Genomic DNA, 25,429 nt, shown 5'->3' with positions numbered 1-25,429 from the left:
TAGAACCCTTCTGCCTCATGACATGGTGATAATTACCCACCCTCTCAATGTTTAACACCACCACTTAAACATTGCACTCTGGAGTTGGGCAAAAATAATTTCCAGAACTTCTGAAAGGCAATTAATGTCAAGAGTAAAATTGTCAACCTTGTCAAGGCTGTGAATGTATGGCTAATTTCCCTCATTAGTATGATAAAGACATTCCCCCCTATCAGTTGACACCCAGTCTCCAACCATGATAATGTATGTGATCTAAGTGATGTCATTATCTGCTCCAGACTGCCATGTCCCATCTCTCTAAAAGAATTTCCCAGAGGAAAGTGCCGTCATTTCATCACTCATCAAGATGCATCAACAAGTTAATGAATGCATTCTAAGTATATTCCAAGAATAGACCAGGTCATGTTTGACGCGGTAGCTTCATAGCATATCATCAAAGCACTGGGGGAGGGCCTGGAGGCCTTCCTGTTCTCCCTGAGCCTGGCTGCTGTCCCACGCATCCATTCTCTCTCACGGCCCCGCCCCCGGCCTCCCTGCCTCTCACAGCCCCGCCCCCGGCCTCCCTGCCTCTCACAGCCCCGCCCCCGGCCTCCCTGCCTCTCACAGCCCCGCCCCTGGCCTCCCTGCCTCTCACAGCCCCGCCCCCGGCCTCCCTGCCTCTCACAGCCCCGCCCCCGGCCTCCCTGCCTCTCACAGCCCCGCCCCCGGCCTCTCTACTCCTTCCCAGCCCAGTCATTTACTCCACCATAATGGACTGTGAAAACATTTCATTGAGAGGCAGGTTCATTTGATCTGCATCATTTCCACCCAGTTCAGACAGTAGACGCGTGGTTTCATTACGCCTAATGTCCAAACAGACATGTAGAGCAGACAGGCAGACAGGCAGACAGGCAGGCAGTAAGACAGGCAGACAGGCAGGAAGGTGCTGGGGGCCATTTGTTGTTTTCTATTATGTTTTACTTCCAGATAAATACAAGCAGCAGGCCAAATGACTGCAGGCATTGTGTATTCATGAGCTGACTTGATGGCCTGTAATGTACCATACAAAAGCACATGGTATGTTTGAGAATAAATGTTGTTTTTCTCCTCCTCATAAACTCAGAAATGAACAAGGGTGTTTACAAGAATAATTTAACATGCAGACATACTGTACTCAAACTTGTTTAGCCGCAACTGTCTCTTCATGTCCTGTACTTATTGTGATGTAATTGTTGCTACAGAAACAAGCTTTGGTCTAGGTATATATATTTGGTTTATATATTTTCTAATCAGCCGTGGTCACCATTGAAGATAAGTGGCTTGTCTTGTTAGTACTGTATGCTTGGACAAGACCCAGCACAGAGCCCTGGAGGGAGGAGGTGGGCTTCTTGGTCAGCCAGGCGTTGCTAACGTGACCACAGGGAGAACTGGTGGCGGTGTTGGATCTGACGAGCGGACAATTGCTGCGTAAACTTGAGAATGTCAGTCTCAAATTCCAACAATTTTGATAAGGCACTTCAATTGGGGATGTCTCAAATCCTGTCAGCTCTCTGGACATTCTGTCCCTGGACTCCTTCCACCCTCTCTCTCCCATCTCTTCTCCGCTCTCTCTCTCTCTCGCTCCCTTCACTCTCTCCCTCCCTTCATTTTCTCGCTCCCTTCCTCCCTCCCTTCCTTCCTTCCTCCCTCCCTCCCCCCTCCCTCCTCCTGTCACGGTGGCTGAGTTCCATTGCAGCACTCAGGAGGGCCCTTCTGTCTAATTACTGCTGCCCTCCAGAGTCTCCTCTCTGCCCCCAATCCCATCCGTATGTCCTGCTCTTAAATTACCCTGGCTAAGCACCCTCTCCACTCCACTCAGGACTATTACCAGGCCGCCGTCCCCCAGCCTCCCCCTCCCCGTCTGCCCACGCCACAGCTCTGTGTGCTCTGTGTGGGCAGCCTGTCACACCAGGGGTCAGGCAGCAAGCTCCTACTCTTCCTCAAATTACCTCTGGCTGCCAACCCAGCAAGAGTCATCAGAGGCTTGCCTGCCTTGAGTCAGCAACTCCCCAGGAGCATCTGAAAGGGAACTCTCTGAAGACCCCCCCCTCCTCCTCCTCCCCTCACCCTGGTGAACCCTCCCCCTCCTCCCCCTCCTCTCACCCACCCTGGTGAACCCTCCTCCTCCCCTCACCTACCCTGGTGAACCCTCCTCCTCCCCTCACCTACCCTGGTGAACCCTACCCCTCCTCCTCCCCTCACCTACCCTGATGAACCCTCTCCCCTCCTCCTCCTCCTCCTCCTCCTCCTCCACCTACCCTAGTGAACCCTCCCCTCACCTACCCTGATGAACCCTCTCCCCTCCTCCTCCTCCTCATCCACCTACCCTGGTGAACCCTCCCCCTCCTCTCCCACTCACCTACCCTGGTGAACCCTCCCCCTCTTCCCCTCACCAACACGGCACTGCCCCTCTGGGGACAAGAGCAGCCTGGAGGATAGGGGGCCTCAGAACTTGGCCAACCGGAGCAGAGTCTTCCACAGGGACACACCGCAGCCCCATGGAGCCACCAGGCGATACAGATGTCAGCAGTGTCGTTTGAATCTGGCCGTCACCAACGGCCCCCGGGTTTGTACTTCCTCTCAATGTACATGCCCGTGCAGCCCTACCGCCTGTTCCACAGCCACCCTCCCTCCACATAGCTAGCCTGGTGCTCTCTGGTGCTCAGCGCCCCCTTGCCCCCTGCCCTGGCCTGCCAGGCAGGTTGAGAGATTAGCCTTGGTGGTGCTCCAGCCCCTAAGTGAGCCTCTCTTTCATGCCTGCCCCTGTGCAAGCTGTTCCTGGTGCCTCGTCATGCCCACTGTGACTCCTCCTGCTGGGTTAATTTATCTAAAACATCACTTTGTGAAAGCCAGAGCCCTGCTTCGCCTCCACGGGCCAGACCAGGGTGGTTCTTATCCAAGAAGGTACTGTGGTTCGGCCATCTGTTTGGCCCTGTAACCTGGGCAGCTGCTCACTGCTATTGTTGAGCTCCGTCAGAAGACAGGCCAAGACCCTCCCTGGAGCCCTGGTCACCCTACGTGTGGACGCCACACGTGTGTGTGTGTGTGTGTGTGCTGGCCAGGACTCAGGGCCAAGCCCTGGCTCAGGCCACTGTCTTTGTTCCGCTGGCCTCTCCAGAAAGCAGCAGAGTCCAGCCAGCACGCTGGGCAAGCCCTCCAGGACCGTCTGGGTGACCTCCACACACTGCTTCCCCCCCCCCCCCCCCCCCCGTGTCTGGGCTCCACACAGAAGCTGTCGAAGAGAGTCATTAACGATTCCAATGGCCAAGGCCATTATTTTGGCCCTCTTCTACCTCTGAAAGAGCTATTCATCAACCCAAGAAGCCATTCACACGCTGAGGAGTATGGAATTGAATATATGTCCACATTGTCCCCTCATCAAACTGAGAGCTGTTCCTACTGAATATGTTTTATGTTATGGCCAAGGAGAAAGGGGAACACTAATCTACAAGGTACAAGAGTATCTGCATGTCTGTCCGGTCGTACGACAGTGTGTTGAAAGAGGGTCAACACTGTGACCCATCGTTTCATCAGTTCTTAAAAATATAGTGGCAACAATGTCAATATATTTTTAGATATCTTGATATTATTGTAACTCAACTCAATAGTTTGGAATGAAATTGGAAGGAAATATACTGTATACTCAAGCGTGGGAGGACAGGCCCATACAGTAAAACAGCACCTATGAGCTCATTGTGTCTCTGATTCCTTTATTCATCTTTTACATCGTTTCTTTTTTACATTTTGCAGCTTTAAATAATTGAAAATGTTGATTCCCAAAACATGAAAAATTCATGTGAGAAGGATGCATAATTAAGAAGTTTAATTCGATTCTCTGACACGTTCCTCCTTCAATTATAATTTCTCAGAGGTTGAAGATTACAGGAGGAGACAAAGACAACATGATGATGTAAGAAGCAAAAGCTCTGATGGCCAGATCAGTGGCCAATGGAACAAACCATTGTAGAGCACAATAGTACTCCCTGAAACAGGCAGCAGTGTGCTGGTCCTTTGTACAGACACCCTGCAGTTCTCTCCCAGAACATGAACAGTCCCACAATACCCTTTGAAGGCTCAGTTTCAGAGGTGCAGAGACAAACTCGAGGTTTCAGCAGCTCATTTACCTCTTGTTTGGGATGATGAATGGAGGCCATTATGAAATGAATAATAGCAGTCAAGAGGATTTATTACACACTGTGTGATAAAACTTCAATAATACATCCAGCATCTATCTGCCACACAAAAACATGAACTAACTTGTGTTCCTCTGAACAAACACTTCCTTTTGTTGGCAACAGCAGCCCAGAAATCATTTCATATCTCTTAAAGTTTCTTTTCTACCACAAGAGAAATATTTTGCCCTTTTGCTTCACTACAAATTTTGATGTTTTACACACACACATTTGCCCACAACAAACATCCCACCCCTCACACACACACCTACACACACACACACACACACACACACACGCACACACACGCACGCACACACACACACACACCCACCCACCCACACACACACACACACACGCACACACACACACACACACACCTGCACAGCAGCCTGTACAGCTATCAATATCCCTCACTCTTTAATTCCAAAGGGATGAAGTTGTTTGAACTAATAGAACGTATAACCCAAATCCCCACCTCTTCATAAAGAGAACCATAAACCATAAAGTTTGAACCTGAACTATTTCCAGGCGTTCTGACAGGAAAAGCAGACCTAACCAGTAGAAACAGACCCTGTGTTGCAGAGCCAGCTAGCTGGAGAAGAGGAAAGATGGAACACTGTGGTGGGCCCTATGAAGTGCCACAATTCCAATCTCACTTGATTAATGGTGTGATTAATGGCGTACAGATAAACAAGAACTAGAGACAGGAATGTTCTCCAACATTTGATATGACAGGCACACAGCTTGTACACAGAGCCCACACCCACGGGTACAAGGGAGGGAGGTCTCTTCTGATCTGTGTCACTGGGCCATGGGGGAATTCCAATGAGTGTTTAAGCCACAGAAGCACATCCTCTGTGTGTGTGTGTGTGTGTGTGTGTGTGTGTGTGTGTGTGTGTGTGTGTGTGTGTGTGTGTGTGTGTGTGTGTGTGTGTGTGTGTGTGTGTGTGTGTGTGCTCGCATGTCCTTGACTGTGTGAGCAGTGGATGGGTAAGAGAGATCAAGCTGAGCATGTTGTGGCCCAGACAGGAGACCCAGAGACGAGGGGAGGCCCTGGCGTGGCTCCTGGGATTGGAGCCAGACTCCTCTGCTCAGTAATGAGCACCCAGAGGAGGAGGTGGTGGGAGGGACAGAGGGGCAGGGAGGGTACCCCCTAATGACAGGTACACACAGAAGCCCAGAGGGAGCCGGGATGAGATGAACAAAGAGCAAACGGCTATAAGAGAATATATCACGTATTCAGTCTCCAGGAAGTGGTCCTGAGCGATGCCTATCATTTGTGACATAATGAGCACTGACTGACAAATACAGTTTCTCTTTGGAGAACACTAGTTTGATGACGTCAGTGTGTGGGTGTTGACATATGAGGCCATATGAGATATGTAACTGCCGCCACTCTATCAAACTGTGGAGGGATAAACATCCTGACACATACACAGCTACATCCGACCATCCAGTCAAACCAGACATCACGGAGAAGCCTCTGAAGAGGAGAAGACTCCGGAAATGCCAGGGTAGAACACTGTGCCACACATCAGTCGCCCAAAGGCAACGTTTCCCTTTCAAAGAGTAATTAAGCCCTGCATTATTAAGAGCATGGGTGTAGCCCAGCTAATGATCAGTTTTCTGTGTGTGTGTTTGTCTGTGTACGTGTGTGGAGGCGATCGGAGCCATTCCATCTGGCTGAAACTGTCTAGTTTTCATACCGCACCAATTCACTTAAATTCTCATAAATTAGACACAACTAAAAATCTAAAAAGAAAACTCATCACATGTCAAATCGAATCCTGTCATGCTAAATTGACACACTCATACGCCATCTGTTAAATACAGAAAATCTGCTTTACCATGGCCAGTTTGTAGTAAGATTTACAGTAATCCTGCAAATTGGGGCAATGGGAGGAAAAGACATTCAAAGGAAAACGGGTCCAGAGCTTCATCCCAGCCCCCCCCATCTGAGTGTGAGCAGACAGGGAGCGCTGGGAGAGGAGCCTGGAATGACTTCCTCCAGGGAAAACACAGGTACTGTGTGAGGAGGCTCCGTTAAACTGGGTCACCATGCTAGCTGCAGCAAGCCGGATGTGCCTGAGGTGGTGAGGGGGTAGAGCTGGTGGCTTACCAGCTACCTGCTGCCTCACGGCAACTTCCAGGCCTCAGGAGGAGGAGGGGTGGAGTGGGGGAGCACTGCAATTCATTATTATCCTCCGGCAATTAGCCGGGAAAAGCTGTGGGCCTCTTGATTATGGGATGTTTAAAAATTGAGGAGATAAGAGAGTGAGCCCCGGCTGTAAGGAGGCCTGGTGATAGACTGTGGCTGCGGGCGAGAGAGATAGCAGCTGCGCCAACTCTGATAGGCTCCCGAGGCAGCAGCTTCAACTCTGATAGGCTCCCTGTCAGAGGGGGAGGGAGCCCAGTTAGGCAGCAGCTCAGAGCTGATCACACTGGTGATAACGACCGTCAATCATGTTCCGGGCCTTGAGTTAAACAGACCGAGCAGGGGGATGGAAACCCACTGGGAGAAGGAACGTTAAGAGAATTCAGGAAGAGGAGTTGTGCGGTAGGGGTGGTGTCAACTAGTGGTATAAGTAAACAAAAAACATGGCAGCTGGGTTAAATCAGTGATGGAGGAAAGTGTTCCTCATAAATAAGAGGTTTTGATTGGCTGGTCCGTGTCATGACAACTGTGGTCAAGGTCACGGGTGAGTCTGTCACTGTCTTAGGGCCCCGTTCAGACGCCTGATGAGAGATCTGCCAGTGTTGGTGCCCCCTGGCCCTCAGCTGTCATGCAAGTCTCCCTTAACATCTCAGCTCCAGGGCTCTCACACTGCAGCTTGCTACACTGTCAGACTGATACAGTAGGCCTGCTGGCTTCAGTCAACAGCCCTCTCTGACACAATCTGTCACCTGTAGACACGAGGAGATACAGTACCAGCAGCATCACAGCCACTTACATCAGTCTCCTACACAACCCACTAATACAATCCCTCCTCCCTCCCTCCCCCCCCCACCCACACACACTCATAAATGGTTTCAAAAAACTCTCACAACTTAACCCTTATGACCCCTGTGAAAAAGAGAGAGAAAAATGATAAACTTTGTAATATCTTTTGCTGATAAAGATTAAAAACCCCAGCGAGTGTCGTCCCCTGCTGTCGGTCTTTCTCTGCATCTCTCGTCCCCCTCTGGAGCCGGTGGGCGAGGAACAACAGGAGATAAAGACCAGCGCCGGGGAGCTGCCTCTAATCTGGGACGCAGCGACTGCGTGTGACGCGGAGGGGCCGGCGTGCTCTCCGAACACAAACAGCCTGTGATTGGGATCAGGGGGGGGGGGGGGGGGAGTGGGGGAGCACTGCAATTCATTATTATCCTCCGGCAGGGGGGGGGGGGGGGGGGGGGGGGGGGTTTGATGTGGAGGGTAAGATAGCACAGAGACGGGACGTCATTCCTGGCAGGGACCAGAGCCCCTCCCTGGTATGGCTGCTTGGTCTGTGGCTGAGCTGAGCTCACGCCAGGTGATCGGGATGCAAGGCCATTTCCCTCCTTTCAGATGCCCCGCGACTCAGAAACCCGCGCTACCGTTTCCTCGGGTGGCCTTCACGATGCATATCCACTTCCTCCACTTAAGCATGTGTAGCTGTTCTCTAAATTATTTACCATCAGGTGTTTCTCCCTCTCAGGCTCTCATTCTCTGGATTTTTTTTAATTTCTCCTTGGAGAGAGATGGTGTGGGGGGGGAGGATGGAGGGGCGAGGGACGGAGATACATGTCACTCGCTCTCCCTCTCAGCCTTTGACCTCGCCGTGCAGCTGCAGCTTCATGTTGAGAAGCTTCAAAACGCACGTGATGTCAAACACGCTTTCCACCTTCAGGCTCAGTTTCACATGCTGGCGTTACTTCTGAAGACGGGCACACAAAGGGTAAGGTGCATCACTTGCCATCTTTATTTCAACCTGAGTTTGACTTCATGGCGTCAGTATACAGACTGCACATGTCTCAAACACAACATGGATGACAATAAGGACACACGCGAAGGTCACTGGATGAATCTAGAAAACCACATACGCTTTAGTGAAATTCAAACACTGTCAGGATAATGATGTAGACATGTAAATAAACATGCCTGAAAACTATTTGTAGTCGTGCTTATTTGATCATGCCTCCCTACTCAGCAAAAGCTACTTACCTAATTAAGAATGTGGTTAAGAATGACGTACACCCATTACAGAAGGGGAGAGGGAATGTGACGAAGAGAAATCAACATGGCACCCTTGGAATGTGTTTACCAGGAAGTACTGTATATGGAAGCGGCTATCATGAGCCCTGCTATGGCACCCATTATAGCACACAATGAAATATTAATATGTGATCACACTGACCTATTTCGAGTTGCACCTTCCTCGCACTGGTCTCTGTATGGCTCAGAGCGTACAGACGACACAGCTCACTCCTTCCCTTAAGTAACTGTTTCTGTGCTCTGCGATGACTGTGCTGCACAGCCAAAGATGCCACAGCATTATCTTGCTGTTCCTTTATTCTATTGACAAACGGAATTAATTAGAATCCACTGTGGCAGCATATCTGGAATTCTGAAGAATTGGAGTGAAATTGATTCAAAGGGACAGGCAGCAGTTCACAATAAACAAGAGAATACAAAAATAATATATATATATATATATATATATATATATATATATATATATGTATATATATATATAAAAGGGTGTAGCTGCAAATGGTATTCACCTGTGGCAGTGAACTGTGCACATGCATCTGTTCATTCATCTGTTCCCGCCCACACCACCACTCTCAGCTGCTGCTCAGAGCTGTCACCAAGCAGATTTGTAGCCATCCTGTGTGATCTAGCCATACTTGATGAAATTATCTTCATTAATTGGAACAATGTTCCAATATGGTAATTGCATGTTGCCTCATTACAAATGCACTTTGATTGCAGAAAGATTTTGGTCGTCATTAATGAACCAAGGGGCTCTCCCGACTTTGTCCCAATAAAGAGCTTCACAACTTGGAGCCTCTTCAAACACGGAGTAATTGCAGCACAAATGAGGCCATCAGGGTTTTTCAGGCGGTGATTATTCCCAGTCAGCAGCTATTTGTGCCCGATTGAGAACAAACTTGCCTGTCTAAATTGCAGCTCTGCAGTTTTGGCTCTGCGCTCCTCTGCAGCCTAGCACACCTCATGAGCTGGCCTGTGAGCCAGCTTGACGCCAACTCTCCAGAGCGGCTAGCACAGCCAGGTACGCAACACAGTCACGACCTCGTCCGTGTTTTGGTTGGTGTTCAGTGTAGGTCCTGGTTTTCCCTGCCCTAGTGTTCCCCTGCTCTGTCAAATGTCTTCACCTGTGTCTCGTTGAATGGTCTCAGTACTCGTTAGTTTATCGTTTGTGTCCAGTCCTGGTCATTGTTGTTTTCTACGTCTCCCTGTCTCTCTGTATGAGAGTATACCCGCTGTGTTCTTGTTCTGTTGAAAGTCAAGTTCCTGTGTTCCTGTGATCCTGCCTCCTGTCTCCTCTGCACCTGGGTCCTCCCAGCACCAGCCCTTCCAGTAGGACACCCAGACAGGGAGCAGATATGGGACTGCAGGGCTGGCAGCTGGCGTTTCACTCTGCTCAGCATCCAGGTCACAGGCCAAGGATGCCAGGCATAACCATGAGGATCTCTCACTTAGGAAGGTGTGTGTTCCACCTGGAAACAGGAAGACTCCACTCTGGATTGATGCGTCTGTGCCCTGAGAGGCAGTTTCAGTGACTACATCCCTGAGACTTGTTCAAAATATATGAGTCAATACTGATCTGACACAGCCATATTTCATATCCAACACTGTAATACACTTCAGACCAAGTCTAAGAAAACGTAATAGAATCCTTGAGATGGTCAAGGTAATCCTGTATACCATTTACATTTAAATTTTTGTCATTTAGCAGACGCTCTTTTCCAGAGCGACTTACAGTAAGTACAGGGACATTCTCCCCGAGGCAAGCAGGGTGACGTGCCTTGCCCAAAGACACAACGTCATTTGGCACGGCCGGCACCATTGAGTAGTTTGTTGAAAACATCGCTGTCTTAGAAAAACCTATATTGAGCATTAAAACTGGAGCATACAGCATGGTGGGTTCTGCTCATAAGAGAGGCAGACAGACATTCTTCTCAGTCATTTGCATACCCTACTGAGACAAGCCTGGCGTCTGATTTAGAAGGATAGAAAAAGCAACAAACTCATACAAAAAGCAACGCTCATTCGCCAAGAGTCTGTATTTGAATAATCCAAGGCTTTCTCCTGAATCGTTTCTCTGTGGTACTGCAAGTCCCTCATTTAACTTGGCGCAATTTCATGGTTTAATAGACTACTTTGTGAATGAATGAAGAGATTACGACACTATCCCTCCTGGCAACACAGGCATGCAGTATCTCCGCTGTTTCTGTTTTAATTGAAAAGGTTTTATTTTTTCCGGTATTTTGCTGACTGATTCCAGCATGGGTTTTAAGGCCCTTAAAAAGAGCTTGCAGTAGCATGTTCTTATCACGGCAGCGTGCTCTGCAGCTGATCTCTAAATAAGATTCCAACCATGGCTCCGTGGATTAGAGCAGTGAAAAGATTCAGCTGTCACACATTATCTTCTCCTCATGGAGGAAGAGGAAGCCAGGCCTTTAAGACTATGATATGTCTGTTACAGACTCACACTGCTGTCTGCAGTACTCTCTCAAATTTCAAGGTCTGACTCTGGGGAGAGAAGGGAGATTTACTGCAGAGGGCTTTCAATTATGTCGGACAGTGTTTTTAACACCATCAGCTGTCAGGACTAGACAGCGTTGTGCCACGTGTCACCCTCCACAACATTGTATGGGGTTAATATGTTCTCAGTGATAATTGCATGGGTGTCGCATGGGTCTTCTTTAATGCGAGTTGACAGATGCATCACTGGGCTGTGTCCTCGGAGGAGCGGTCAGGACTGGGTTCATGTTTGATGGTTCCCCGCAGGTCTAAGCTGGTTGGCAAGGGTAGCTGGTGGGGGGGAATTAGTAAACCACACCAGCCCTGTGCTGTCTCCAGGTCTGGTCAACTGACAAGAAGCTCTTCCAAGGTGCCCAGAAAACGCTACTTGTCAAAATGTCCTGCTCCATCTCAGTTATGACATCAGGAAGCTGCTCCCCTCTGCTGTCTGTCTGTCTGGGCCATCACCTAGGTTTAGCTCAGGCACACTTGTCAAAACGAATTGAATTGCTCTCTCAAGTTTATAGCTATTACGCTTCAGCAAATGAGCCCAGAGTGCTCTCTTTCCCTATTCTAGTAATCTGACAATCAACAGATGAGCGATCAGTTCTGGTTAACTTTGAAGAGGTCTGTCGGTGAGGAACCAGCACCAGACCTCAGAGTGAAAGCTGATGAAACCTCCAGCTAGCTTCCAGAACTCAATCCCCACAGTTCTGAGGGATAAGACATCAACAACATCCCTGAGCTCCTTCCTCCTCCAACTCCTCCCTCCAGCCACCAGCCCTGCTCTTCTCCCAAAATGAGCTTTTCACCTTTAATTAGCCCTCATCGGGCTCTGTGCCATGTCCACACTGTGTTGCCTGTACCTATTAACACAGAAAGCCCTGTTTGGAGAAAACAAATGCCTTCTGCCACTATTTCTGAAGTGCGTTTAACAATGTCCTCCAGCAGCCGTTTTCGAAAGCGTGAGGAGTTGCCGGGAAACAAGACATCCATCAAACTGACAAACCAAACAAATGACACGCTGAACAGAACCTAATGTGTCACCTGAGCTAGCGGTGCCGGGCCGGGCCAGCAGTAGACCCGGACGTCAGTCTGCTCCAAACCCCACTCACACTCATGTTACCTTGTACCTCCACTCACAAAATACCACAGTGTACTTTAGTTTGGGAAATGAGCTTGCCTAAATAACGTTAAGGCATTAACAGCCAACTAACCATGCATCAAACTCTGAATTCATAAAACTCCATTAGCAGAGAGCAGGAGAAGGCTCCACCCAGGCATGATGCATCTGCACGCGCCCCTGTGCACACACATCTGAGATTATGCCGAGAATGGATGGTTCAGTCTTCCCAAAGCCAATAACAGTGTAATTACATGCCTAGGGCCTCTGTGACAATCCCAGGTCTGGTGACAGCACTGGGGGAAGCAGGACTGATTACATTCACATGTCATCTCGCTTTGGAGTCGTCATCTCTGCAGGGTCACCCTGGATGAAACGCTACCATTTTACCAGTCATTAAACTCTTCATCCAACCTTTGTTCACACGCTCCCTGGCCGTATTTCACAAACAACCAGGGCTCCATATCACTGTCTGCTGTCACCGCAGACCCACCAATTACAAGTGAAGAGGTAGAAAAGGATCTTCCCCAAAGACCTAACGCTTCAGCAAGTCTCCTAAAGCCCACAGTGGTTAGACATCATTCTCATTACCCGTGTAGCATGTCTTCAGATAAGCAAGCTAGATTTCTCAAATCTCCAGCAGTCATACCTGTAGTCCTAATGGTTCATTCTTATCAAGCGATCAAGTCCCCCAAAGTTCTGTTGATCTCCCTGATATCTCTGATTGTCCTGGTTTGTTATAGAAGATTATTCGGGGGAAGACACACCTGTTAATATTCCTGGCATTGCATTTCTGAAGCTCGGTACCCTTAAATATTCAGATAGAGAGATATTTTCCATGGCAGGCAAACCGAGCATGATGAATTGGACAATAAACACCGTAATCCGACATCAGAACGTGCCTGGGTGTCTAATGTGGCGCTACATGAGCCCATGATGCCTGCTAGCTTGGACACACAGCAGGAGGAGGAGGAGGAGGAGGGCTAAGATGATCCCAGTAACGCTCAGGTGTTCATTACACAATCCCTTCTTCGCCTCATCGGAATTCAGACGGTGTAAAATGGCAACGCCTGACTAGGAGAGGGTGTTTTGCGTCTCATTCAACACTGCGTGAACTTTGTCAAATGAGGACCGGCAAAGCGAAAAGAGAAAGATTTATGATAGTGTCTGGTTTAAATGTTTTGTATTCAAGTTTTTTGTTGGCTGTTCTGCCCTTAGAGGATGTCACGAGATAGCAGCCAGCGAAGGCCAGGGAGGCTGAAGCAGCTCTCTGAAACGCTCACTACTCTCCTAGACGCACTGAATCCAGTGAACAATGAAAATCCAGTGAAAGTAACCTGAATGGTCCTATTTTACAACAACTGTTATCTCAATCCATCAATTTGAGTAATGAAAACCTGGAGGGAATTCATTATTAAGTAGTATAATGGGTAAATGAGGGTCATGATGTTAATTAACTCCTGGGAAGAGGCCTTGGTAATAAGGAAGGACGCATGCAGGGCAGGTTACAAACAAATCACTGGATGTCATGACACTGTCGCTCAATATAGGAGCAACATGAAAGTTAGCTAATAGTGGGTTTCTTCTAGCTCCTAGCTCCTAGCTCCCAGACTGCCTGGAGGGAGTCTGTATAAACAATGTGCTCTGATGGTGCTTGAATTCTTCACAGCTTCAAATACAGTGTCCCTATAAACACAGATGGTGGAGAGATTGGCTCCCGCTAAATCAGTTGACACCTGCAAGTTTGAGTCACTGGCCAGCATGTTCTGTTACACCACCACCTAGAAATTAAATGAGCTCTCTTCACAAGACAGTCGTGAGAGATGACCCACCATTCTCACAACGTAAACTGTAACACCTGACCTGTACCACAAGGTTATAATGGCAACCTTGGTCAAACAGAGGAAAGGACATTTTGATTGAACAAAGCAAATCTCTTGGATGGAAAAACAAGTGGAGCTGTTCTCTCCTCACTGCTCTGCTCCAGCCAGGGTTCTCTCCTCACTGCTCTGCTCCATCCAGGGTTCTCTCCTCACTGCTCTGCTCCATCCAGGGTTTCCCACAGCACTTTCCAGTTAAGGTGGGCACCTAAGCAACACATGCCTGCAGCCTTAACTACATTGTAAAAAAATATATATTATTATTTATTTTTTCTACCACCCCCCCCGTTCTGAGGGCAAACCCCACCCTACCACCTTAACTAACACATTTTCTTCTGGAAACCCTGCCATCCTACTCTGACTGAGCGGCCTGCTGAGTACAGGTCAGACCGGCTCCACTCCTCCCCAGTCCAGCCCAGCCCAGCCCTGGCACAGGAAGAGGCTGTTGCTGAACATACTGTATTGGATGAGACAGAAACATGGAACATTTAAAAGGAGCAGAGAGAGAGAGGGTACTGCCATACCCAGCCTGCCAGCTGTGATAATGATGTATAATTTAATTGAAGCCTGTGCTTCTATCCTCCATAGAACTCCAACTGCTCTCCCCACGTCAATGCATTATTCAGGCTAATGGTGACCCTGAAATAGAAAAAAAGCTTCTTATCTATTTAAAGTTTTATTGCAGAGAGTAAAGAGAGGTAGAGGGAAAAGAGTGAGAGTGAGAGAGCGAGAGAGAGAGAGAGAGAGAGAGAGAGAGAGAGAGAGAGAGAGAGAGAGAGATAGAGAGGGCCGAGTTAGCGAATGAGAAAGAGAGGGAGGACTAAAGGCTGTGTGTGTTCCTGTGTATTTATGCCCTGTGTCCATTACGGCTCTGGTGCATGTCTGAAAATGTCGATCCACACCAGAGCTTGGTTCATAGAGGAGGAGGGGAGGAGGAGAAGGGGAGGAGGAGAAGGGGAGGAGGAGGAGGGGAGGAGGAGGGGAGGAAGAGGAGGGGAGGAGTAGGGGGGGAGGAGGAGGGGAGGAGGAGGAGGGGAGGAGAAGGAGGGGAAGAAGGGAGGGATGAAGGAAGACAGGGTGAAAGGGTCCCGGACAGTAAAATCTACCTGCTTCCATCCATCAGCCTAAACTGTCATATTTACAGTCTGAGATCCAGCCATAAAACACTGTTATTGTTAGGCGTAATTTCCACTGCAATTAGATGGCAGCTTCATTAGAGGGAGTGTGACTGGAATGTGGCAATTAAGCTGCATGGTATGGCAGCAGGGTGTAAGGGAGCAGGGAGGGGAGGGGAGAGGAGGAGAGGGGAGGCAGAGCTTTATGAAGATGATACCCAACACATTGATTAAATCAGCAATCCCATCTCAGCAGTCTATAATAACACTTTTCAGAATAATAAAAAAGAAGGAGCTTGTTTTATAGTTGTTAGAAAGAAAACATTAAAAAACCACATCTCATAAAAGCAGCTCCCCCTCAACTCCTGCACCGCCCCGCTTCCTGTCCTCCCAGGTTCCCCGATGAACGCGCGCAATGCAAAACGTTCTCCGTGAGCATTTTTTCCAAAATGTTTGGAATTAGTTTTACTTTCAACATCGCCAACCTATTCATGAGATAAGCCGACTTTTTCATGTCGGATGCCTGACGAGCACTTTTCCAATCTCTCCGAGTCACAGCAGGCAGGGCTAGAAATGAATATGGAAACTAGAGGAGGAAGGGAGGGGGGGGGGGGGGGGGGGGCAGAGCAGCAATCCACTAATCCTACATCTCACTGGTTGGAAATGGATGCTTCCTACAGAGACGAGCTTGGGTGGGGAGGTGGGGAGAGTCTGAACAGGGGAAACCCACTCGTCGTGCTCAACACAGCTTGGGCTCCCAGCCATAAGTACACCTCCTCTTGGACGGCTCCTCTCAATGGTAACAAATGGAGAAAAACCTCCTCGTTTAAGTGCTGCTCTTATCTTCAGGATGTTCGAGGTGAGATCTGTGGAGTCCCTTGCCTGTGTCTGGTATTGGTATTCTTCCCATGGCAGTCTGGACCAATCTCCAGGACCCTACGGCCCGGGAACTTGAGGTAATAGCCCTTCCTCATATCCACAGCGCTGTCCATAAATCTTGGAGGCGCCCTGGTGAGCGACTGGAGCATGTTGCGTGTGCAGGAGTGGTGTAGCTTAGCCCGGCCTCACCATCACTCTTCCACAGGCAGCCTCGGTCTGGCACAGGGGTCAAAGCCGGCGGGGAGAAATGAGTCAGGTAGTAAAGCGTGGGTAAAGCCACCTATCATGTGTTGTGGAGCCGTGGATGACGGCTGAGCCTGGCCCGCCTCTCCCCTGCGTCTCTCAGCTCATTACCATTCTCCCCACTTGGGGCCTCGGATGGGCCGTAATATCTCCCGATTGGTTTTCCCCCTAGTCTCTCTGAGCGCCTCTCTCCATCTCTCCCCCGCTTCTGAGGCGGGAGTGTGGGGGTTACTTCTAGAAGCTGTCTCCGCAGGGTGGTGGAGGCTTCAGAGAGAGCGAAAGCAGTCATTTGCTGGGTTGTGGGCTCCGGAGCACATCATGCATACTGAGTCCCTCCAGAAGGAGAGGCTGCTGACTGGCCGCCCCTGATACTGGAGACAGGCGAGCTCCTCTCCAGATGAAGAATGACATTGACTCGATGACATCTCCACTCCCATCGTCCTCCCTCCACCTTCATCTTGTCACAAGTGGTATCCATCAGAGGGAACCACCCCGCTATCTGAGGGGCTCTCTACTGTACAATCATCAGCTTTCTGAACTGCAGCATCTTTGCTGTAATGTTGACTAGAGCTGAAATCATGGTGGTCAGTGGCATACTGTGCTTGTTAGGGATATTCAACATGGGGTTCCTATGGCTGGAATACCCTACTGAGTCAATCATGCAAATGTGGGCAAGCTGTTCTCACATGCAGATCTGTACTGTAGGGAACACACGTGGCATGTGCACAGTGTGAACATCTCCTCTAGCAGATGATGGTCCAGGTAGTAGTGAAGAAAAAACCTAATCCCTCGGAAGTAATGACTGTACATGTATCTCTCCCCTTCAGAAAGTGTCATTTAATCTATGATAATATCAGTGTGGAATAGATGTGGTTGCGGTTACTGCTTGGCAGTGGAATGATTGGTCCAACTGCAAACAGCTGGGGGATCCAGTCCATGGCCTAATTACTGCATGGGAGGTCACTGCCCTCTATTTCACTAGGGGACACAGATAGCTGGGATTCCATACTGTATCTGTTTTTCCACTTCAGCAACAGATTACGTTTCATAAATGCATCCGCTCTAGAGAATGCGCCAACCACATAGGATTAATATTTTTTTGGACAGTTTTTGATTATATTCCTATCTTGGGGATGAGGTACTGTATATGTTTTTAATGAACGGCAATGTAATGATGAAAAAAAACAGCAGTGCATTATTAGAAATAGTTCGCCATATGTTTCTAAATCCACACGCAGGATTTGAGGCAGCCGAGGCAGGGAGATAGGCTCTAAACTCAGGCTCTAAACTCAGGCTTTAAACTCAGGCTCTAAACTCAGGCTCTAAACTCAGGCTCTAAACTCAGGCTCTAAACTCACCCACACCAACATCTGTAAGCCACACTCCCGACGCCGGTTTCTACTGGGAGTGAAATCAAACTAGGGAGTAAGGAAGCAACTCTTCAGAGGGGCAAAGAGAGGAGAAAGCCACACACCTGACAGCCTGGTCAATGTCATTAACTGAGGACGGCCGTGCGTTAATGATCTCCTGTGGACGGGAGGAGAGGGAGAGAGAGAGAGGAGGACTGAGCAGGGAACGGAGGAAGAGTCCAGGAATTCAAAGGAAAGAAGAGAGAGTGGTGGAATGAGAGGCGGAGGAGAGGCGGGAGCGGGAGTGAAAGAGCGAGAGAATGGTAGTGTGGAATCATTAAAGGGATGGTGGCGGTGTCTCTTTGAAGACAGGCTGCCCGCCGCTAAGCAGGAGCCTGCAGCAGTAACAATGCTGATGGGCTGGAGGGATGTCCTGGTCTTCACACCAAGCAGCAGAGCCAAGATTAGAGCCCCTTTAATCCGACAAAGGGGATTAAGAGGCGTGAGAGAAGGGAGAGGAGGGCTCTTGCCTGGAGGCTGGGCTGTATCAGGAGACGTGTTATGAACACCTCTCCTTATACTGATGATCCGGGTGTTCAACGCAAAAATACAGTTGTGAGACCATCTTGTCTCCAGCCACACCAGCCTGTCCCAGACCAGCCATCCGCCCATGCTGTGGGTTAACAGATGAGCCTAATCTCTCATCTCACAGCAGACACCCCCGGGCTGAGAGGAACAGAGAGCGCCCTCCCCCTCAGCTCCGCCACGCTTAAACACCTAGTTGGATCCTGATGGCGTCCCGGTGGAAAGTGCACACCCCCGTGAAACCCAACCCAGGCTGGCGAGCCCCGGGCTGCACGTTGCTGTCCACACGGGACAGACACGTCCTGATCAGCAGACGACACAGCACCTCTAACACAGCACCTCTAACACAGCACCTCTAACACAGCACCTCTAACACAGCACCTCTAACACAGCACCTCTAACACAGCATCGATAACACAGCACCTCTAACACAGCACCTCTAACACAGCATCGATAACACAGCACCTCTAACACAGCACCTCTAACACAGCACCTCTAACACAGCACCTCTAACACAGCACCTCTAACACAGCATCGATAACACAGCACCTCTAACACAGCACCTCTAACACAGCACCTCTGACACAGCATCGATAACACAGCACCTCTAGCACAGCACCTCTAACACAGCATCGATAACACAGCACCTCTAACACAGCACCTCTAACACAGCACCTCTAACACAGCATCGATAACACAGCACCTCTCATAGAGCACTTCTAACAGAGGCAATGTTGCTGGGCTACCTGCATGAAGATGAGAGCCCAACACCCCCAAAACCAGCCATCTTTAGAAAGTGAGTAGAATTGTTTCACTCAAAGACCAAAAGAAATAAAAAACAGACCAAAATAAAAAACAAATCCAAAAATGTAAATAAGAAGAGTGATATTTCCGTCTCTACACTATCCTGTGGCTATATTTAAGTGAGGTGGCTAAATCACTCTGGCCAGCCTTCGACAAGCAAACAGCCTTCGTTGTTGGGACTCTATCCCACACAGGACTGTCCCACACACAGTGCCCACAGCAACACCTAGACCAGACAGCCGACATCCCAGCATGGCATGACTTACCCCCCTTGTTCCATCTGCCCTTAGTCCTGGCTGGGTGGGAGGGCTGGAGCCCAACGAGCAGCACCCCGAGGAACAACACAAGTTCAAACACAGAGAAAAATCCAGACTTTGTCCTGGAAAACATGTCCAAGAGTGGCTGGTGACCGAGTCCCCCTTCACATGGTGTGGTTTCCTCCAGACGTGGCAGGGCTGTGGCACATGGTGACCCACGCGTGAGCAGGCGTCATCATCATCATCAGTCAGGCTGGCTGGCAGGCAGGAATCAGCAGTGGGTCTGGGGTCCTGCCATGCTGCTTGGGCTGGCTGCTGGTCCTCACTGGTCCTGGTCGTCCCAGTCCAGCCTCATGTCTCCCTGCCGCACGAGCTGCCTCTCCAGAGCGCACGGTGACCAGACCAAACACACCGGCTCTCCTGGCTTGGATGGGCTCGACACTGCGCTCGGATACTGATGCTCTCCCTCCCTGGAAGCCTCAAACGCTCTCTCCCTCACGCGCTCTATGCTGCCACCACTGCCGATGTCGGCGACGACGCTGCGAGGCTGCTGTTGAATTATTTCCTGCCTTGCTCTGTGGGTTTCACTGGGAATTTGTCTCCCGGCGCACACTCTCTCTCTCTTCCTCCGCTCTCTCTCTTTATCTCTCACCCCCCCTCGCTCTCTCTCTCTCTCTCTTCCTCCCTCTCTCCCCTTCGCTCTCTTCTGTTATGCGTTCGACAGAGAGACTAAGGAGCACAACCCACAATCTGCACTCTAGAGAGGAGTTTACAGAGCAGCGTGTGTGTGCGTGCGGGGGGGAGGGGGGTTGGGTTAGTAGTGAAAAATAACACAAACAAACAAACAACCAAACAAACAAGCAATGAGGCAGGCAGGGCGCCTGGCAGGGGGAGGGTGCGGAGTACGAGGTGTGAGGTAGAGGACGAGAGGAGCGCTGTGGTGGAGGGAGGAGAGCGCTCGGTGACAGCTCTAATCCTCACTGTGATCCTAACCACCACAGCAAACTCAGCTGCTCTTTAAAGAATGATAAGTCATTCATCTGGAGCGGAATCAGCCCCGCATGAGGCTGGGGCGGGGGGGCAGTGGGCTACAGTGATGGGAGGAGGAGAGGGAGGAGTGAGGAGGAGAGGGAGGAGAGAGGAGGGAACACAGTGTTGTGGTAGGAGAGATAAAAACCAATCTTTGGTTGACCCTGCACCCTCTGTCTCTCTCTCTCTCTCTCTCTTTCTCTCTCTCTCTCGCTCTCTCTCTCTCTCTCTCTCTCTCTCGATCCTTTTGCACCATGTCAATGCAGGACTTTCTTTGGTTCGTCAAAGGCTGTACAGAAGCATGTGTAGGATGTCAAGTGTGTTGAACATGTCTCAGAAAAACACTCCCGTTACATATCATGTCACTCCTTCCCTGCTAACTTCTGTTGCCACAGAGAGCGAGCGTTTAACTCCTTCGCTGCCACAACCCTTTACCAGCCTCCCTGAAACGCTCTTAATACATACAGTCCTTGTGTACTTATGTATTTGTGTACTTATGTACCATCCTCGGGGAAATGCTTTTTAAGCCTCGTCATCTCAATAATGGACAGACGTACTGTGCATGTTCTTACTGTGGGGGCATTCCTACCATGGGTTTGTTTACATTGTGATGCTGGGCTTGAGCGCTAGTCCTTGGTCTGTGTGTGTTATTACATTACAATAAGCACTTTTACTCCCCAAGGAATGCATATTGTGTCTGTTTATCCCCCATTCCCCCCCAGCGGAGTTGCAAGGTCGTTAAGCAGCACAGTTCATAAAGCAGGTAGTGCATGGAGCAGAGCGTTAGCAGGCTGTCTCACGCACAGACCCTGGCTTTAATGTCCTAATTACAGCTTCTGAAGGAATCCATTATTAAGTCCATAATTTCTTTATACACGGTGCAAATTAATATCCTGAAACCACACATAATCTTCAGACAATGCCTCCAGCCTCCCCCATCCCCGACCACCTCTTTCACACTCTTCACTTCTTCCTTAACCCATCCCTCCCTCTCTCTCTCTCTCTCTCCCCTCTCTCCCTCCCTCTCCCCTCCCTCCCTCTCTACCATTCCCTCATAACACAACAATGCCACTATATAATGGATTATAATTAAGCTTTCTACAACTGAAGGAAAATGAGTTTTCTCCTAGGTAGCAGAACCATCTGTTTGTACTACAGTCTCTAATGACTGGTGTATAGAAGACAGAAGTTCTCTAACTGGCTACTATCCCGTTCCAACAGTACATAACTCACATTACAGCAACTCCATCTAATTGAGATATAAACGTAAGGCACAAAGTGAGCCATCACTGGAGAAAAGATTAATGAAGTTTACACTTCTCGGTCTAACACCCCAGACAGAGAAGCGGTATTAGCATCATGATCAGTAGCCTGTAGCACTAGTCTAATAAGGGATTACTCAAAGATTACACTATGTTGATGGTGAGTTCATGAAGCACAGTAGAGCAGAGCAGTAGAGCAGTAGAGCAGTAGAGCAGGGCAGTAGAGCAGGGCAGCAGAGCAGGGCAGTAGAGCAGGGCAGTAGAGCAGAGCAGTAGAGCAGGGCAGGGCAGTAGAGCAGTGTAGCAGGGCAGTAGAGCAGGTCAGGGCAGCAGGGCAGTAGAGCAGTAGAGCAGGGCAGTAGAGCAGGGCAGTGTAGCAGGGCAGTAAAGCAGTAGAGCAGGGCAGTAAAGCAGGGCAGCAGGGCAGTAGAGCAGGCCAGTAGAGCAGGGCAGCAGAGCAGGGCAGTAGAGCAGCAGAGCAGGGCAGCAGGGCAGTAGAGCAGGGCAATAGAGCAGGGCAGCAGGGCAGTAGAGCAGTAGAGCAGGGCAGTAGAACAGTAGAGCAGGGCAGTAGAGCAGGGCAGTAGAGCAGGGCAGTAGAGCAGGGCAGGGCAGCAGAGCAGGGCAGTAGAGCAGGGCAGCAGAGCAGTAGAGCAGTAGAGCAGGGCAGTAGAGCAGTAGAGCAGTTGAGCAGGACAGGGCAGGGCAGCAGGACAGTAAAACAGTACAGCAGGGCAGGGCAGCAGGGCAGGGCAGTAGGGCAGGGCGGCAGGGCAGTAGAGCAGGGCAGGGCAGCAGGGCAGGGCAGTAGGGCAGGGCGGCAGGGCAGTAGAGCAGGGCAGGGCAGCAGGGCAGGGCAGGGCGGCAGGGCAGAAGAGCAGAGCAGTGTAGCAGAGCAGGGCACAGACTTTTCTCAAACGTGTCTGGCTAAAGGATGGCATGTGGGCACAGCACATGCTTACCAGCTCCATGGAGCAGGTGGTGGAGGGTGTTAAAGGCACATGATGTGAGGACTCATGACCACAGTAACACAGAGTGGTAGTGAAGAGACAGGGAATCCTGGATCACTCAGCGAGAATGGAACGTGACTGTGGCCTCTGAACACACGCAATCTGCATCCACACGTCCAGCCAAGTCCCAGATCCTTTCTAGTGTGCCCTGGCTGCAGGCTTGATGCACAAACCAGTGACACGACTCTCCATAGCACCTGTCACTGCAGGAGAATCATGGCTAACTGGGGCTATGTTTACCAAATCCATCAACAGTGAAATGGTTCCCATCCCATCCCTCCTCACTGATGATGCTGTTGCCGGTGTTTGAAAAGTGCTCACAAGCTGGAGAAGAGACACATTTACATTTCCCATTACAACACGAAGCCAAGTCCGATAACAGTACATTCATACACAGATAATGACTTCCACCATGGAAACATCTCAAGCAGAAATAGGAACAATTAAAATCAAGCTGCCACAAAAGGAGGAACCATTCCTGAGCACAAACAGAGGGACAGAACAAGAAAAAGACTGCAATGAGAACAAAGTGAGTGTTTTCGCGAGCAGATACAAAAAAACAAGCATATTCGATGGGCGCTGACTCTTGTGTGAAATGAATAAAGACAAAGGCGTGAATGTGGTGAAGCGTGGCAGGATTTCTCCTCCATGTTGTCTCTGTTAGGGTCCCCGTGAGCCCATTATGCTTACGATCACAGAAACAACAAAATGCAGTTCCTCTCTTTGTTGCAACACTACCAGACTGGGGGGAGAGCGCGGAATAGCCAGCATGGATTGCGGGAGGGTGGGGGGGGGCAGAGCAGCTGTCTCCGTGGCCATCCCTCGCCCTGCAGAGTGCAGTTGAGGGAAAGAGGGATAGAGGGAGCCCCTGGATCCATGCTGGGGAGTGTGCTAGCTTATCACCCCCAGACAAGAGCCCCCTGGATAAACGTGGCCGGGCAGGAGGGGGAGCAGAGGAGGGGTGTGGGACGGCGATAAGAGTGGAGCTCCGTGGGGCCAGACGGCAGAGTGAGCGTGGGGGCCCCGGGCTGGGGAACTCTGCCAGCAGCCACACTCATTCCAACTCTCCCCAGCTAAACCTCTTCAAACATTTTCACACTGGCATTCACTATGCTCTGCAGATGTAGGTTAGTGCAGGACTGTGTGTGTGTGTGTCTGTCTGTCTGTCTGTCTGTCTGTCCAAGGCCATACCAATTGTGTCCCTGTGTGTGTGTGTGTGTGTGTGTGTGTGTGTGTGTGTGTGTGTGAGAGAGAGAGAAAGAGAGAGAGAACTGTCCTCCAGCCATCGTTCTGACAGAGTAGCTCTGAAGCTAGTGAAAACACACCATGAAATGTGCTTTTTCACAGGAAGTGGCAGAGCGAGCACCATGAATTGATCCCCTGATGCAGATCTGGCTCTTCATGCAGCCGGAGCCTCCTCCTCTGCACATCTGCCTGGCCAGATACTGGATAATCTACCCTGCCCCCAGCCCCCACACCTCCTTCCTAATCCTGCCATCCATCCCATTTCACTCCACCCATGTGCAGCCCTGAGCAGTACAGGGGTCTAGTTTAGAGGGCCATATTGGAGCAGATTTGCTTGTTTGTCTGTTTGGAAGCCACTGTTCTGCAGGTCTGTAATGATAATGTATCCAGCATTGCCACCATCTGGCTCGTGATTAGCATTCCAATTATAATTCATTGCAATCAGAGCTCAGCAACTTTAATCAGAATAACCACTGGTGGTATGCTGCTATTATTAGGAGCTGAATGCTGTTAGTTCACTGCATCTCAAGGCCATAAATATTAGCATAGCAATCACACCACAGGTAGCACGTGGGAGAAAACTGCAAATCACAACACAGTTGTGTTGGCAGCACCAAGTTATTTCTTTGTATATTCTCTTTAATTCAGGCACAGTGGGTGGAGCTAATCAAAGTTAGATTGCCAAGTCAGAGTTTCAAAATGGCTACTTGCAGGCAAAGGTGGAAGATCTAAAACTAATGTAATTTCAATTGATTTATTGTAGTTACTATCAACCATTTAAGACAATTAAGCAAAGCGGAGCCTCAAGACTAATGGTTCATTAAACAGGAGTCAACATTCAGCCAATGCTGAACACACTCAAGTTCTGTCCCCTCATGAAGGAACGTAATCAACAACTCAAATGGATCTTCTTCTACATCTCCAAATCAGTGTTTCAGCTTCAGATATGAGAGGAATGCATTACCAAGTGGAAATTGCCTGGACGTGTTATAATGCACGTCAAAACACCAATTCAAGTCAATACTGCAGTGTGCGCTCGAGGTGCAATAACACTGGGAATACATTCCTTTAAAATCAGCCGTTTACACGGCGGTAACCCTCCATGCACAGAGAGAGGTGGCACACACCCCCTGCTAGCCTGAGAGAAGAGTCATAAGAATCAGAATGAGTTAGTGATGGCTGTCATAAAATATGCCAGCATGTTCTATTTACAACCTGTAATAAAACTGCCTCCGAGGCAATTTATGGAGGCGTTTGCCCCGCAGTGCTGGAGCCCGGAGCCCTTATGCCAAGGGCACGTTAATAACCTGTGCTGGGCGCTTTGAAGCTATTGGCAGATGGACATTTTGTCTGATAGACTATTGCAAACTGGGAAATGGGTACCAGCAGAGTCATGGTTAGATGGTCCACTGTAGCCCCTCCCCTGCCACCCCTCCTCCCCTGCAGCCCTCCCTCTACCTCTCCTATGAACGGCCTCGTGGCAATAAGAAAGCCTTATTAATGGGGTCAAGCTGTTAGGTAATGGCTGCAAATAGGAGATGAGTTATGGCATGACTACGCCATGTTGGCCCAGTGTCTGCTCGTTCTTCCCCTCTGTGACATGATATTTATGATAGAGAGTTATGGTGACATACAGGGTTACTGAATAATCATCAGAGTTTTGGAAGGTGAAGCCTGTGTTTAGGCTTGGAACTTTCCAGTCAAACTGCTCAAGTTGTACCGTAA

The sequence above is a fragment of the Hypomesus transpacificus genome, unplaced genomic scaffold (genome assembly GCF_021917145.1).
Source record: "Hypomesus transpacificus isolate Combined female unplaced genomic scaffold, fHypTra1 scaffold_325, whole genome shotgun sequence".
Classification (NCBI taxonomy): domain Eukaryota; kingdom Metazoa; phylum Chordata; class Actinopteri; order Osmeriformes; family Osmeridae; genus Hypomesus; species Hypomesus transpacificus.
This window is presented reverse-complemented; position numbering follows the sequence as displayed.